This window comes from Eretmochelys imbricata, chromosome 27, assembly GCF_965152235.1.
Source record: "Eretmochelys imbricata isolate rEreImb1 chromosome 27, rEreImb1.hap1, whole genome shotgun sequence".
Taxonomy (NCBI): domain Eukaryota; kingdom Metazoa; phylum Chordata; order Testudines; family Cheloniidae; genus Eretmochelys; species Eretmochelys imbricata.
This window is the reverse complement of record NC_135598.1, coordinates 11,540,399-11,557,824: the sequence shown is the minus strand read 5'-3', so window position 1 is coordinate 11,557,824 and position 17,426 is coordinate 11,540,399. Positions and strand designations below refer to the sequence as shown.

Below are 17,426 nucleotides of genomic sequence, written 5' to 3'. Positions count from 1 at the left end.
GCCTCGGCAGGGGGACAGATGCTGAGATCCAGGCTGCCACACAGGCTCTCACCCCTCATCGCAGAAGGCAGCCGTGGGACCTAGTGGTTAGAGCAAAGGTCTGGGTGCCAGGAAGGGCCTGGGTTCCAGTCCCTCTGCCTCACTGACCACCACTGGATCCAATTTGTGCCTCGCTCAACCCCACACTGAAGCAGCGGGAGGATTTGATGGGCAACCAGAGGCTGGCTCCTTAGCTTGTGTAAATGGATGGCTGGAGCAGCACCAGCTGAGAAGCCGGCCCAGCCCAGCCCATGGATGCCCCCCAAACTCAGAGTGCTGTGGGCCCCCAGTACAGTTCCTCTGCCAGCCCTGGGCTTTGCCCCTGCTCTCTAAAGGTCCTGCTCGCAGCCAGTGCTGTTTCCAGGCCAGGGGCTCCCAAGCCTTACCTAGATCAGGGTCATCCCCCTTATTTAGCAAGGGCAGGGGGCTCATGACCCCTGGATGGTGCCCAGGCCAGAAAATAGCTGCTGCATTCACGCCCGCCTCCCTTCGCACAGGGCGGCAGGGTTATGCCCTGGACAGCCAGGGCCTCTCTCCCATGGGCTAAGCACCCCCAAGGCAGAGATCTTGTCTGCGTTTCAGCGTAACAAGAGCCATGGGGCAGGGGTTGATGCTTTCTTCTGGGCCTGTACAGTGCCTAGCACTGTGGGCCATGGCTGGCTGCCGTGCTCTTGGCACACCTACGTGCTGGCCAGCGCTCTCAACCACAAGCCAAATACAGAACAGCCATAGCCTGCCCCTTCCATGGCCGGGGCTGCTCTGGTGCCAGGGGCCCTCAGTTTTATTCCTGGGTCTGACCAGGGCCTGCCTGCCCCACAGCCGGACCAGATCCCTTCACCCTCCCCTGTGCCTTGGACTCCCCAGCTGTGCCATAGGGCCAGCTCTGCCGCCCTGCATTGAGAGCTAGGTGTTGCGAGCTCCTCTCCGCCACAGCCTGGGTCAGTGGTTCGGGCAGCACCGGGTGCGGCCGGCACACACTCCAAGAGGCTGACGGAAGGAGCGAAGCTGGGAAGGGGGGTGCGTGATGAGCCCCTCAGCCTCGCCAGCCTCCCCTAGCCCCTTTCCCCCCCACTCCTGGCAGACGCTGGTGAGCCTGGAGTCTTCTCACAGCGCTCACCCCATTCTGTCGCTCTCCGGGCTTTGATCTGCCGCACCCCGCAGGCACGCGGAGCCGGCTTCCGAGGCTCCCTCCCAGCGCCAACGGGGGCGGTGGGGGTGGGGAACAGCTCAGTGCTAAAACAGAACAGGAGCAAGGAGCTGAGCCACCGCCCGGGGCCCTGAGGGCAGCGTGGGCCCAGACCCAGGGGCACTGGCAAGGCAGGGGCGAGAGCAAACTCCTAGCTGGGGCTCTCACTTGGGAGCTGCCCCATCTGGCTGCAGCAGGAGCAGCTGCCCTTAGCCAGGAGGAGGGTCAGGGCAGCCGGAGGAGAAGGCTAAAGGCTGGTGTCCTGGCTCCCCACAGGGGCCACCCTGTGGGCAAGGCAGGCTGCCAGGGGCCAGGCTCGTTGGGCAGTTAGCTTGCAGCTGGGATTTCCAGTTGAGGTTCCCAGCTCCCATAGAAAGTCAATGGGATTCTGCCCCCAGATCCCTTTCAAAAATCCCAGGCCTGGTTTCTTCAAAAGCAGAGCAGACTCCATCCTGGCCCCTCTGCATTGGGGCCCAGCTCTCCTAGGGTGATTTCACTGCACCCAGCTCAGAACCCAGAGCCAGCCTTGCCAGGCTCGGGGCAATCGCCTGCCTGCTGGGGGCTCCAAGCCACCGCTCCTGCACACGGCTCCTCAGGCAGGCGAGGAGGTGGTGTGCACCTTCCACTGTGATGAGGTTACCGAGTGTCCAGGGCTCCCCCCTTTGCACACCCCTCGGGGCCACAGGCCAGCCTCAGCATCGCTCCCGTGGGCCAGATGCCACGGGCTGGCTGGCTACATAAGGACTGGTCCGGAGAGACCTCCTCTCTCTCCCTCCATCAGATGCAGTGAACTGTAGCTCACAAAAGCTTATGCTCAAATAAATTGGTCTCTAAGGTGCCACAAGTCCTCCTTTTCTTTTTGCGAATACAGACTAACACAGCTGTTACTCTGAAATCTCTCTCCCTCGACAGCCCTATGCCGGCCATCAGCAGCCCCTCAACCACTTCTCAGCAGTACTCAGCCAGGAAATCACTCCACCAGTAGCCCCCGCTGTGTCCCACGGCTCTTGTTTGGTTTGGGGTGGGAGGGCGCGTGGGGGGCATTGCACAAAGATGGGAAAACTACACACACCAAAGCCAGCCACTGAGCAGGCCCTGTCAGGATTTCGGCATGGCCCGCACGTTAGAATTCCCCGCTCCACACCCGAGGCGCCGAGGGAGAGAGGCAAATGCCCATCCTCACACCCCCGACATGGACCCCATGCCAGTCCCCACGCATCCCCTCTCCTCCTTCAGGGACCTAGGTCTCCCCCGGCCAGGGAATCTCCCCTTGCTCAGAGCAACATAACGGCCATACTGGGTCAGACCAAAGGTCCATCCAGCCCAGTATCCTGTCTACCGACAGAGGCCAATACCAGGTGCCCAAGAGGGAGTAAACCTAACAGGTAACAATCTAGTGATCTCTCTCCTGCCATCCATCTCCACCCTCTGACAAACAGAGGCTAGGGACACCATTCCTTACCCATCCTGGCTAATAGCCATTAATAGACTTAGCCTCCATGAATTTATCCAGTTCTCTTTTAAACCTAATGGCACTGCACAGGGAGGCAAATTCCACACCTTCCCCAGGCTTGCCGTTTTGGGGGGGCCTCATGCCCTCTGAGCCACCCCACCCCACCCCCTGCCACACAGCTCCCCACAGCCATCCATGTCTGGCTCCAGAGCAGTCCCCTTCCTAGCAGCTGTTCAGCTGAGGAAGGGATGCAAAGCTTCCCCGACAACAGCTGTTTCTTTTCCTACCCCTCTGCCAGCCCAAATTCACGTGTTTCAAGCCTTGCAAAGCCTCGCCGGGTCACAGCTGATGCACAAACGCTGCCGGCAGTTGCAGAGTTTGGGCACAAGATGGTGCACCAGACCCAGCAGAGAATTCCACCTCCCCCCGAATCCTGCCCCCACTTCAATGCTGTGCCCAGCCGCCGAAGTGGCCTGGGGGGCAGTAACAGGTCAGAGGAAGCCCCCACAGAGCCAGGCGGGAGGGTCACCTAGGACACACTGCCCCAGGAGTTCAGCTCTGTGTGGTGCAATGAGCGGGCACCAGCCTCACTCCAGGCAGCAGGGCCAAGGGGCTGGTTGCTCTCAGCTTCCCCCGGCACCAGCCGAAGGCCGGGCACTTGGTGTCAGGGCCACAAGTGGAGGAGGATTTCGGGGAGCAGTCTGGGCAAACGGCCACCTGCTTGAACTAGGCCACTGCCCACAGGGACGGCCAGAGGCTTTCCCAAGGGGCTCCATCAGTGCCAATAGCAGCTGGCGGGCCTGGATGGAGGGTAGCGCCAGCCGGCTACGCCCACTGCCTGGTACCTTATTCCCTTGCCCCACGGCCCTGTTTGATTGACACAGCTCTGAGCTGTAGCACCCGGGGAGGGGGAATGAGAAATGCTACAAACAACCCCTCACTTGTACGCTCCGGGCCCGGCTGCTGCTCCAGGATCAGAGAGCATGGAGTGAAGTGGCTACGATCTGAGGCTACGGTGCAGACCAGGGGATGGGGCACAGCCCCAGAGCAGGAACCAGGACACCTGGGTTCCACTGCTGCTTTGTGACCTCTGGCCATTTTCTTCCCCTCCCTGTCCCCAGATCCCCCATCTGTACAATGGGGGACACATGGCTCCTTCTCGGAGACCTGCACTAGCTACACGCTCAGCATTAGCCCTGAACAGGCCACCGGTGCCTGCCCCTTCTCGGGACCCTCAGAAACATCCTATGCCCCGAGCCTGACGCCTCCCCCCCAGGAACCCAGCACTTGCCCTGCAGCAGGTCCCTAATCTCCAGGATCTTTCAGTCCTTGTGCCCTCTGCTGCCCCCCGTCCAGGTCAATATCCTTCCCTCACGGTGGCCGTGAGTCAGTCAATACCCAGGCCAGCTCATGCCAGGTCTTTGAGCAGCTCCATAACAGACACTTATGTGTCCTCCCTTCGCCCCCCAGCCCACAATGGTTTAGTCCCTCAAGCTTCCGGTCACCCAAGCAACGCTCTTAATGTTCCTGCCTGTCCTCACCCACGGTCCCTTGCCCGGGCCACAGAGGACATCACTGCCCCTCTCTCCATTACACTCCTTCCTCCGCTCCCATTTACCTTTGACACTGCGCTTCCGCCACCCCAGACACTTCGCTGCACACACGTTCCCTCCTCCCGTTCCCTGACCCACACCAGCAGCAACCCCAGCCCACTGCCATCATCACCACGCCCAGTTCGTCCAGCCCAGAAGTCACGTCCAAGCACGTCTCTCTGCTGACGTTTCAGCCCAACAACATCCCACATGCCAAACAAGTTAAGCCCCATGTTCCCCTGCCCACTCCCGCTCAAGGCCAGTAAACGCAGGTGCTCATGGGAGCAAGGAAAGCTCAGCCCCCCCCATCCTGGGATTTATATGGCTTTGGGACAAGGCAGATGAGTAAGTAACAGCCCTTTTTGGGGTGGGGTCCTCCCAGCAGGGCTCCCCGCTCAGCCTCGTCAGGGGAGCACAGTACATTGGGAGCAGGGATGAGCGGTGGTGGAGACGCAATTCCAGCACTGGAGGTGTTGCAGCATTTCACAGCAGGAGGTGCTGGATGACAAGGACTGGAAGAGGAAGACTTCCCTCAGCATCCCATCCTGCTGCAAACACAGGGGAGTTGAAAAGGGGACAGATAACAGAAGGGATCCTTGGAGCCCTGGAAAGGGAAGAACTGCCTTTGCACAGATTTCTAGGACCGGATCAGACGAGCCCACTTCCAGGCCAGCATCCTACCACCCACAGCAGCCAACACCAGGGGCTTTGGAGAAAGACACAAGAAACCCAAATAAAGAGCGATGGAGGAACCTGAACGGTCCTCTTAACTCCAGGTGCTTAACTGTTGGAGCATGTACCATGGGGTGTGCGGACAGTACGGCAGACAGTTGTGTATCCCATTCAGTGTGGCATGCTTCCCTTCCAGGGGCAGGCGCATTCTAGAGCCCTTCCTAACAGGTCTGTTGCTTTACAGCTCCCGGAGTAAAGAGGCTGAGCAGTGCAAGAGAGGGACAAAGCCCCACATGGGGTGGGAATGGGTTACAGTACCCGCACTGGTCCAGGATCCTGGCTGGGAGAGAAATATCTAAAGACACAGTCTGTGAAACAAATTTCTAACCATTTTATTTCAAATTCCCCTGTCGCGCCCCACCCACCCAAAAAACCCATTGTTCGAAACGACAATAAAAATGAGTTACAAACACAAAAGTCAGAGGTCTCCCTCCCTGACAATTTACAAAAAAACTGAGAATTTTACACCGGCTTCCTGGACAAGATCTGCAGCAGTTACTAATGCTTCCATACGAGAGGCCAAACATGCCTATTAATACAATATATACAGACAACCCCCTTCTGGGACTAATCCACAGATACACCCTGCTTCCTGCCCACCCACCCCAAAAAATAACCAAACACACTCAAAGTGCATTTGTTATGTTTTTATCAAAAAACTATTTTTTTTAAAGATTGGCCTGCAAGTCTGTTTACCATTTAGTAACTTTTTATAGAGTTTATGAAAATAAATTATACAGCAACTACTTTAATAAATTAAGCAACATCAAAAAAAAAAAGACCAAAAAATTAAGCAAAGCTGCATTTCTGCTGGATGGTGGTTAAAGAGCGCTGGGCTTGGAAACAAGTCAGAGCAGAAGCTTTTATCCACTTGGTTTACAACATGTGCCACACAGAGGGAAGTTCCTTATCTGCATTGCCCAAGAGTCAGGGTCTTTGAGCTATGCAAGAATTTTGCATGCTACTTGGATTGAAATGAATCAAAATCAAATACAGTAGATATTTGCCTATACATGTAGAAGCTCAATTTTTAAAACAGGATAGGAGGCTGCTACTCCAGTGTTTTTTGTATTGGTCACAGAGTGACGTTCAAAGAAAAAAAGAGCGGGTGGGCCCCTTTTTTGTGTTAAGGCTTGGACATTTTTGTTCCGTTTTGAGCACGCGCGTGTGTGCCGGCATTTTTCTTGATTAGCACCGATAGCATTTTTCATCTCAAAGCACTTTAAAAGGAAGCATCTTTTGCCCCATTTTACAACTGGGGAATCAGGCACAGCATTTAAGAGACTTGACTGAGGTCTCACCGTGGCAAGTCAGTAGCAGAGAGACAGAACCCAGGTCTAACACCTAGCAAAGTATGGTATCCCCTTGGGACTCACCTGCCCCTAATTTGTAGATTAGAACTTCAGGTCTTGTCTACCCTGTTTTACCTAGAAGACGCTATGGGGCACCTAGGATTGTGGAAAGTTCAACTGAAAGCTGAGACAGCTGAATGCACATCCGAGATCTCCAATGAGTGGTCCAACAGGGAGGCCTAGACCTGACAGTGATTTTAATGGTAGGACACAAGTCAAACCTGAGGCCTTATTTACAAATTGTGATGAATCGAGAAAGGGCACAAGCCAATTCTTCCCACGCCCTGTACGTTTAGCCAGTTAGATGACTCCTTCAGCAAACTCTGCTGCCTGGATTCCCTTATTGCCAGCCCTACAGCGAGCCAGAAAAATCCCACCACTGGCCATCACCTGCACGAGAATTCCCTGATCCTGCTCAGCTCCATGAACAGCTGTTGTAAGCCTCTTCACTGAGCTTATGTACTTGTCTATCCTACAAGATACGTGACCACGTACCTGGCTGGTGTCACCAAAGAGGTACGAGCCCAACTGCCAGAGGGGCACAGTGGCACAGTCCCCTGATCAGAAACGAACGCTTCTGGGGTCTTCAAGTGCTGGATGTGTAATGTGGTGCCATGTGCCTGGAAGACGTGCAGCAAGATTAGAAATTCCCTCCCTGGCACCAGGGGGTCTCTATAGCCCAGCTGCAACACTCCCAACCCAACCAGGATTCAGCTTTTGCTCTGTTAGCCCCAGAAGCAGCTCGTTCCTGAAATGGGTTTGAAGACTGAGCCAAATATTTGAAACACCATTTGATTTTGAGCGCTGGTTTCCCCTTCAGAGAAGAGGTCTTCAAAAATTTCTACACTTAGTTTTTGACTTAAATATGGGAGCCCCACAGTTCAAATCCTGAGCCCCCTGCTCTAGCTTTAAAGGTGACAGCTGGCTTCCTAAATTAACATCTCACAAGTGAAAATGTCTGCAGTGTAACATCACTGGGGACATCAACTGTGTTCTTCCCTCTTCCCACGTCAGGTCATCCTCAGAAGTAAATTGCACCTGAAGCTCAAAACAGTTGCTGTTTTTATTAAAAGAAAGTTTACTCCCCAGGAGCAAGTCAAGTCATCTCACTAGCTATAGACACTGCTGCCGTGAAAAGAAAGATGGTGACGTATGCAACTGGACAAATTTGGTGTTTGAGCTAGCTGCCTTTAAAGGCACCTTGTCAACTTGAATACATTTGACTAAGAAATTTTGTACCAGCTGTAGTTACGTTGAAGATCAGCATCCTTGAAAAGACCATGGAAGAGATTTCTTTCAACTTTAATTTGTGCATTTGATAGCACTTTTAATATTAGTCAGTTTCACTATCCATCTCCCTCGCCCCATCAATAGTCACATTCTCCCTTACTAAACAGGGCCCCAATAATCTGCAGCAGAAAAACCCCCATGGTTACAGGACTCTAAGGGACCTCCTTGGGTCATCTCATCCAGGCCCCTGCTATCACAGGCAAACCCCCATCATATAATCCTATTTATGAATGTATCAAACTTACTTTTTCTTAAAGGAATTAAGAGATCAGGACACTAAAGGACACTCCAAGTAACTTTAAGAGAATCAAGTTGATAGTGTCCCTTTAAATCTAGATAAGCCCACTAACCTACTACAAAAAATTCCCGTAAAAATGTGAAATGTTCCTCCCTACATGAGGATCACTGACAAAGGGAACTAGGAACAGGTCACCTATAAGATCTCCATCCACAGGCCTGCTACATCCAGTAAGGAAGAACAGTGCCCATTTGGAGAGGAGAAGTCTCTGTCCATTCCCCTCAGACTTTGATAGTCTCTGAATTGGAGCAGTAAAAATGTTTATACCTGCTGCTAGAGTCTATGAAGTTCCCATCGCTCCAGCAGGAAGAGCTACCAGCTCAGAAACCTAGTCATGAAGTGATAAGAGGTGCTTTCAATATGAATTTCTTTTAAACATGGATTTCAAAAGAGTTATTTACTGCAAGAGTGTAGAGAATGTTATCCAAGCGATACTAAAGAGACAGCAGAATGGTTATGCAGTACGTGTGCCTCCCTTTGCTTGGGTATGCCACAGAAATGTGGAGGTGGGGTAAATTTACAGGGCACGTGTGTAGCACCCTGTCACCCTTACACAGTGCATTGCTTCCATGCCTGCCTCCATTCAACACAGAACATTAAAATGATCTTGCATAAGAAATGAGACATGCTCCAGATTAGCCCATTTAAAGATATAGCATGCAGAACCCTGCAAGCCAGTGGTAACAGTTTGGTGGAGTTTCCTATTGTTGAAGGCAACTAAAGTTGAGCCTTACAAATTATACTTGCCCAGAGAAATTTGCTGACAGGTAAAGCCTTGTTCGTTTCTCCATGGAAAAAGTACAGGCTAGTAAAATTGTGATAAGCTTCTGACTCTTGCAAGGTGCTTTAGGGATACCTGTTGGTAAGACTGAGGCTTCCACTAACACCTCCTATGCTCAGTAGCAGACAGCATTCCATTCCATACCAAGGAATCCCTGGCACCAGGCAGAGAAAATAAAGTAACTCTGACCAGCAGCTCAAGGATGCAGGCCACAGCCCTTGTTAGCCGACCACCATCCGGCTAGAACGCTCACCCAATGTAGCGTTCAAGTTTCAAGTACCAGCAGAAATTGCCAAACAGCCCGTGGGGGAAATTCCTTTTCGAGGATGCTCACAGCAGACCAAATACAGACGCAACAGCATTACAAAAAGTTACGTTGCTTCTTGGACTGCTCCTGATGTTTTATGTACATGACCTGCCCTAGGACTCAATGGCTCAGCAGGAACAAGTCCTCAGTAGTTGCACAGGGCTTACAAAAGGAGAGGGACGTGGAGAATTAAAACATGCCAGAAAATGAAGAGGTCAGAATAGCGAAGATCAGCATTTCTCTTTAAACCAGCCAATGCTGGGGTGTAGATTTGTGCGTTTTTATCCCGCCCCCTCCAAAAAAAATTCCCTGCCCAGACAATCCCATTTAGGGATAGTAGCTCACTCTATGGGTTACTTCAGTGTTTGGTCCTTCCAAATGCATTTCCTCTTCTTTTTCCAGCCTGGCTATTTAAGTCTCCATCTTGCTTCCCCAAATCCAGCATCAATTTGACAGCTTGAATCTTTATCAGCTCCAGAAAGAACTGGGTGGGAGGTATGTGGGAAACAGCACAGACATCTTCCAAATTTAGTGGGGGGGGCGAAGGGGGGGGGCGAGGAGGTCCTCCCCTGACTCCTTGCGAGCAGACCCACAAAAGACTCCCAGACCCATGTTGATTGCAGGTGTTCGCCACGGCTGGCAGAAATCAAGGAACCATCCTAATCCAATAGCCAGCTCCTTCGCACTCCGCATTGCTTTCCCAATCCAGTGCCTCGCAGAGCTGTCCAATTAGAGGGAAGGTTAATAAGCTGTCAGTCTGCAGCTGCACATAAACGTACAGACATTTTGGAGGTGTCAGATCCTCCTTTGCAGTCACTCTGGGGAAGCAGATATTTTTCCAGTGTATGAATTTGCTGGAGGTTGAACAGTTGGATTCTCAATCCATGGCTAGGATGAGGTGTATCAAAGCTGGAGGGATACACATCTAGGGATCGCGGTCACATCCAGGCCACCTCCCACTGTAAAGGAAGATGCAATCAGTCTTGTGCATCCAAGCGGCGCGGATGGGGAGCTGTGGAGCATTCGTCCCAACTTGCTGTGTGCGCCTTAATCTTAACCATACCCACGACTATGTGAACTGCAAATCGCCAGCTGGCGGGGGAGAAAGAGGGAGAACATAGGATTCATGAGAGAGATTAAACTTCTGGAGGCCTCGCTGGTGGGTCATGTTGTGCTATGGACCTAAAGAACCCAGATTTCACAAGGGAACAAGACATGCTACAGCTTTGTCTACACTGCAGTAACCCAAAGTAGCAAGTCTCAGAGTCCAGATCAACAGGCTAAAAACAGCAGCATAGACGTTCCCACTTGGGCTCTGAAACCTGGTTAGGGAGGTGGGTCTCAGGGCCTGAACTGCAGCTCAAAGAAGGAACATCTACACTGCTTTTTCAGCCCCCAGGAGCCTGACCCAGGCTCCGAGACTTGCAGTCATGGGTTGGTTTTTTGGGGGGGCAGTGCAGACATACTGTAAATGACCAGTCTCAGAGGGTATTCCTCCCTCTCTGCTATCCCCTGCCCAAATAGGTAACCACCAACAGGATGCAGATTCAGTAGCAATTGTTTTCAGATGAGGTATTTCTAGAGACTGCTTAAACTTTGTTGTGGTTTCATCCGGAAGTGAAGCTGTGCTCATTTACACAGGAAAGGAAGAGCCCTGGCCTCCAGCCCCCTCTATAGGAGCTCTTTACAGAGAGCCAGGCAGATTTCATGCTACTCTCTCTAACCTCAATATGTACATCATTCCTTAAGGAACGGTGCAAATCCTAAAGGCTCACGAACTGATACATCCAACATAAGGGACACTCAGAACTCAGCTAAAGGACTGCTAGGTAAGACGACCACAACCCGAGTGCCAGACACAAACATCACAACTTCCAGATCACCAGGCTGCTGGGAGGGGAGGTGTACAGGCGTCATGTTGAGAGGAATTTTTAGTTTAAATATACAGAACGTGAGATCCCTCCTTAGAAAGGTCTCATCCCCAAAGGGCAGACACTACATTTTGCCATGAAAACAACTCCTCAGCAGCTGTAAAGGCAGCAGCAGACCAGACTCCTTGAGATGAGAGAGCTATTACTAGTGCCAAACCCAGTAAGCCATGGAAAATTTAGGAGACACATAGCAAATGCAGTAGAAGCAACACTGTTTTAGCTCTCCTGTTACTGGCCCCATCTTCAGGGATTGTTACTCCCAGATCATCACATTCTAGTTCATCACCAGAAAGGCTAGAAATACAGAGCATCACCCTCACAGGAAGATCAGGAAGCGGTCTCCAATTATGTTGGGATCACCCTTCTCTCCTGAATCATCCCACCTAAACTAGGATTAGGGTGAAAAACGTGTTCCTGTCTGTTGAGTCTCAGATGTCCCACAACAGCCTTAGCAATTAGTTGTCAGGATTCGACACTGCTTCTTTGATTAAAAAGCCTTTTCATTTGCAGCTTTTGGGAATAGCCAGCACAAAGGCCATAACAAAACTCCCCATGGCTCTGCAGTGCTGAGATTGCTTCAGTGAGGCAGGAATGCCCTTGACTCATAGGTTGCTGGAATTTAGACAACAGCTTTGCCAGATTCCACGGTTATCACAGGAGGAACTGTAAAGGACTTTAGCCTGAAAAACTCTTGGGCTAGATCTTCTGGCATTTGCTGGGTGGCTGATAGCCTCTTGCCCCGCAACACTACAAGCTATTTCACTGGCAGAAGGCTTCAGAACATTTGAATGGGGAACGCTCTGTTCCCCTCCTTGGGTAGGATGTGAAAGTGCACAGGACCACTCTGCAATCCAGTAGGAAATCTCGGCTACACGAGGATAGGTTTGGCTCTTGCCCAGTCTCCTAGAAAGCACAGGATCTACGCAGCTGCACACTGTTTGAGTGCTGATTCCCCTCCACAATTATTCTACATAGCTGCACACGAATCTGGCTCAGTTTGCTTCCCAAGAGCTCTTTGGCCACAGCCATATGGATGGTAGCCAAAGAGCAGTTTCACCAGGATGGCTGGATTGGATACTCTTGCTGCGAGATCCCTCTCTTCCCTCACCCTCGAATCTGCGGTGTTACAAAATCCAGCTGCTCTTAAAAACAGTATTTCCCATGCTGAGGAACGGAAACACCAAAAATAAAAATGTAAATCAGAAATAGTGCCATGACATTCTCCTTTCTGCGAGGAGTCTGGGATCCAGTCCACTTGCTGTCAAAGGCTCCATCCCCAAACCAGGAGCCAGAGCTCTCATTTCCATTCTGCTGTGCTTCTTGGGGTCCTGAATCCTCTTCAGAGGACAAAAGAGCTTGCAAGCAGAAGTCACTACTGCAGAGGCAGGCTTCCCCCTTCTCGGGCCTCCTTTCTGCTGTAGCTTTGCTTAGGCTCTTTGCTACAGGATCTCAGCAAGCAAATTCCTAATTGGAGAGAGAAGAGTAAAAGAATTAGTCAGCCTGCTTTACATGGAAGACTCCAATGCAGATCAGAGACTCCCACAGGAGAGCTATGCTGGTACAGGAGTGCAGAGCGGAGCATAGGAACTTCCATACGGACAGACCCAGCAATGTGGATAAAGAGTAAGCTAAAGAGGAAGCAAGGCTCCCCCCAGTCAGAGCGGTAGAACTCCATTCCTTGGCAAAATCTGAGACAGTCAGTTAATTGCTCATTCTGTTAACCACTTGGATGCCAGTATTGACAGCTTGTTCCTAGAAGCCTAGCTCTTGGCTTCAAGGGGTTAGATTACAAGTATGTTTCCTGAGCTACCTCACACCTAGAGTCCCAGCTGGGGAACCCCCCACCCCATTATCAGATTGATCTGCCCATCCCATCTCTAGCTCTCCTTTTGTCTTTGGAGAGGAGAAAGACCCCAAGCTAGCACTAGCCTCCTCACATAAAGCAATTGCTTTAGTCCGAGTATAATCCAGATCTGCTTAGCCAGCATAGCTAGAGAAGCCCTTACCCAGCACCTTCTGGCCTGGCTAAGGAGCCAGAGTTAACTATTTACACATGGGGATTTATGAAGCAAGTCCTAGCTTGCACATTTCAGGGAAAACGCACAAAAACATTCTACAACCCTTGCAACTGTTTGTCAAAGGCAAAAAAACCATTCCCATACAAACCCCTCCTGTCTCATGTACACAAGACAGAGTGATACTGAACGAAGGACTCAAAAACTGCCTGTAACAGGGCACGGGGCTTTCGGGGCACATGCAGACACCCCAGTACACCTGTCATGACCATGGGGAGCGGAGGTCACAGTCACATGACTAACTGCAGGCACATGACCTACAGGAAGCCACATACAAGGCTTACCTCATCGGCAGGGACAACAGACTGTAGGGACCCCAAGGGTGAGGGAAGCCCTCATGCGAGTCCTTCTATAGTAGCCAGAAAGGCTCAATGGGATAAGTGTGTCCTCTTCCCCTGAAATGGCGGAAGCTGGAAAGGCTTTGGGTGGTTAGCACCCAGTACCATGCGTTGAACCGCCCTGGTTTCTAGTTGGTTTTGAAAATGAAGAAAGGGATGCAAAGACAGCCGTAGTTGGGGCACTTTTTCCATCGCTGGCTCAGGAGTCTACACTTGCTTCCAAGTCACAAGAGCCTGTGTACTGCACCCCACCCTACCCCGAGATTCTGGAAGTTTTGCACCTGCTTAGTTTCCATTCAAAACTAAAGGGGTTTTTTTACTGCATCTGGCACAACAGGGAAGCCCCAGGGGGGTTGGAACTCGCTAACAGCGTGGCTTTGTTCCCTCTAGTGGCTAGACCAAACATTGGGGTGAGAGTCTGCTACTGTCTTTTAGCTAATGGGCATGGCCCTCAGCTCAAGCAGTAGAGGTTCAAGCTCTCAGATCCTGAGGCACCAGGTACAACTCAACCAAGAGGGTCATTGCATGTTATTTCAGGGTGCCATTTTGCAGAGTGCCAAACGTTCTCAGTGCACACTAGGTGTCAGTACTAGCATCACGGCATCGTGGAAGTTCTAGGGGGGAAGCTGGTGTTTTGGGGGGGCAGGACTGCTGGCAGCTGAGAAGGCCTGGGGAGCAGTTTGGGATTGGGAAATAAGCACGTTAGCCAAGTAACTGCTGATCATTTAAGCAGGAACTAAATAGATAATGTTGGCATTTTAAGTGTCATTTCTAAGCTTTGAGCGGTAACAGCTCATTGAGATGCATGGGCCAGTCCAGGCCTCCCAGAGCTGTTGTTCCAGGCTCTCTGCAAACATCACTGCATTGGTTACATTCAGCTCAGGTTTAAGGTTTCCTTCACAGCCCTAAAGGCTGGAGGCTTTTTTAAAATACTGGAACGATACTGGAACTGAAAAAGCTGGAACGAAATCCTGCACCAAGAGGTAGATTCTACAAATCATGGAATTATGCAGTACAGGACGACACCAGCTATGGGAGACTGGTTCAACTTGCAGGCGGAAGCTTCCTTAATACCTCTAATCTCAGCAAGCAGAACACACCAGAACTCCTAGAGGAGACCTAGCATCTGTCCCCATCGGAAGTGAATCTGCCTCTTTGTGTCAGCAGATTCAGTCTGATCCATTTTATCCATGAAGTAGATGGAAAATTCCTCACAGCTTGAAAGATCTGCTTCAAAGCAGAGGCAGAGAGGATTTATCAGGCTATCAAGCACTCCAAACAATTCCCTGTGGGTGCAAAGGTGGAGAAGAAAATTCTCTTGCTCCTCTTGCTAAGCTTCAACATTGTTTACCAATCAGACAATAAAATAGCCATTGGCATTTTAACTTCTACCCCAAGTGTTTACTCAGGCGCAGGTCACTACCACACCATGGAGTTCGGAGGGCAGTGGATAGCGGAGAGGTGCTTCAAGAGGTAGGACAAGTGATTCCCTGTTAGTGGCCTGCCACAGGGCATTATCCCATAAGAGAGTTTTGGAGCCCAGTAGTCTTTGTGGAGGAGCTATTAAAACACATCCATCGCTCTGCTGGGAGAAACAGTGAGCTCCAGCTTCAAACTGCAGGAATCATCATCAGAGAATCACAGAAAGGTGGGACTGGAAGGGACCACAATAAGTCATCTAGTCCAGTCCCATGAACTGAGGCAGGACTTTGTATTATCTGGACTATCGCTGACAGGTGTTTATCTTACCTGTTCTTAACACCTCTGATGACTCAGATTCCATAAATTCCCTAGGCAAATTTGTTCCAGTACTTAACCACCCTTACAGTTAGGAAGATTTTCCTAATGTATAATCTATATCTCCTTTGCTACAATTTAAGCCCATTACTTCTTGTCCTGTCCTCAGTGGATAAGGAGAACAATTTATCACCTTCTTTATAACCACTTCTTACGTAAAGACTTATGTTCTCCCCGACCCCCTTCTCTTCTCCAACCTAAACAAACCCAAATTTTTTTCCAATCTTTCCTCATAGATCATGTTTTCTTGACTTATTTTTGTTGCTCTCCTCTGGACTTGCTCCAATTTGTCCACATCTTTCCCAAAATGTTGTGGCCACAACTGGACACACTACTCCAGCTGAGACCTTATCATTGCTGAGTACAGTGGAAGAATTACTTCTTGTGTCTTGCTTACACTCATGCTAATACATCCCAGAATGGATGTTCAATTTTTATTTTTATTGAAAGTACTACATTGACTCCTCATTTAGTTTGTAATCCACTATAACTACCAGATCCTTTTCTGTAGTACTCACTCCTAGGCAGCCATTTCCCATTTATATTTGTGCAATTAATTGTAGTACTTTGCATTTGTCCTTAATTAATTTCCATCCTTAATTCAGACCACTCTTCTAGTTTGTCAAGATCATTCTGAACTTTAATTCTGTTCTCCAAAGAGCTTGCAACCCTGCCCAGCAAACTTTGTAAGTGGACTCTCTATGCCATTATCCAAATAATTTATGAAGATATCGAACAGAACTGGACCCAGGATCAGATCCCTGTGGGATCCTACCTAATATGCCCTTCCAGCTTGACTGACCATTGATAACTACTCTGAGTGTATGTTTTTCCAACCAGGTGGGCACCCGCCTTATAGGTGGTTTCCTGGGCTATAGTTCCCTACTGGGCTTACGAGAAGGTCATGTGAGACCGTATCAAAAGCCTTACTAAAGTTGCGATAGTTCACATCTGCTGTTTTTTCCCAAAAAGGATATTAGGTTGGTTTGACATTTGTTCTTCATAAATCCATGCTGACTGTTACTTATCACCTTATCTTTCTATGCACTTACAAACTTATTATTTGCTCCATTATCTTTCTGGGTACCAAAGTGAAGCTGACTGGTCTATAATCCTCTGGGTTGTCCTTATTTCCCTTTTTATAGATAGGTACTATATTTGCCCTTTTCCAGTTCTGGGACATCTCCTGTCCTCCATGAGTTCTCCAAGAGAATAGCTAATTGCTCAGAGATCTCTTCAGCTAGTTCCTTAAGTATTCTAAGATCCTTCAAGTCAGCAGGGCCTGACAAAAGACATCTAATTTGTCTAAGTAATTCTTAACTTGTTCTTCCCCAATGTTAGCCTCGAATCCCACCCTATAATCTGGAAATGATCAAGACTTACTCTCATCCACCCTCAGTCACCAACCCCCACCTGGAAACAAGATCCAGCACATGCCTCACTCCATGCATGGAGGCCTAAGCCACCTAGGATAGGCCTATGGTGGCCACAAAATCCTGAGCCAATTCAAAGGCGCCCTCGCCCTCAAGAAAGTTGAAGTCTCTGAGAAGCCTGGAGACTCCAATGCCAGTTAGCACTATGGTAGCCATCAGAGTCACATCATGAATGCAACATTTCCTCTCTAAGTCAGAAAGGCTAGACTGCCTCCCCCAGCCTTTGCACTGCTCTTTATTTTTACCATGCATGTTTGATATAGGCCTAGCATCTACCTCCCCTTATCAAATATAACTTGTCCCATCTGATAAAGTGCACATGGGGATAGATTCTGTCATCACTCTGCTTCAGCGATGTCTAAGGGCTGTTAATCAGCCACAATGGACCAGAGAGCATCCCACAGGTCAGACAGCATATTGCTGCCATAAACAATCCAATGCTATCCATTCCTTGCAAGCTCTAGTATAGATGGCATGCTGGGATGGACCTTCAAGAGCTGGCACTGCAGGGATTTTTGACAGAGCTGCAGTCCATAGGCAAACTGGGATGGGCTACTGCTCTGCTCCAGGCCTGGGTTGTTTTGATCCCTGGAGAAGCTTAGAACCTGGAGGGCCCAAAAGTGCCATAAAGCAACCTATCCCTCTCTCTCCCTGGTCTGCACTGCACCTCTTGGAGACCTGGCACAGAATCAGACCCAGGAACCTTTGTCTTCTAGATTAAAAAAAGGGGAAGGAAAAGGTAGCTTCACCTCCTACTCACGACACAGTGCACTGTGCTGAGCTTTAACCCAGTGCCCTAGCACTGTCAGCCCACACGAAAAG

At 50.1% G+C, this 17,426-nt stretch overlaps 1 protein-coding gene across 1 annotated transcript in view; it reads right to left on the bottom strand.

Moving 5' to 3' along the window:
• Positions 1 to 5,634: 5,634 nt before the first annotated feature.
• The window catches only part of SOCS7 (suppressor of cytokine signaling 7), a 39,149-nt gene continuing 27,357 nt past the window's right edge, over positions 5,635 to 17,426 (bottom strand). Inside the window, exon 11 of the mRNA XM_077806225.1 lies at positions 5,635 to 12,425. The gene's annotated coding sequence lies outside the window, so the exon portion shown is untranslated. The remainder of the gene's footprint in view (positions 12,426 to 17,426) is intronic.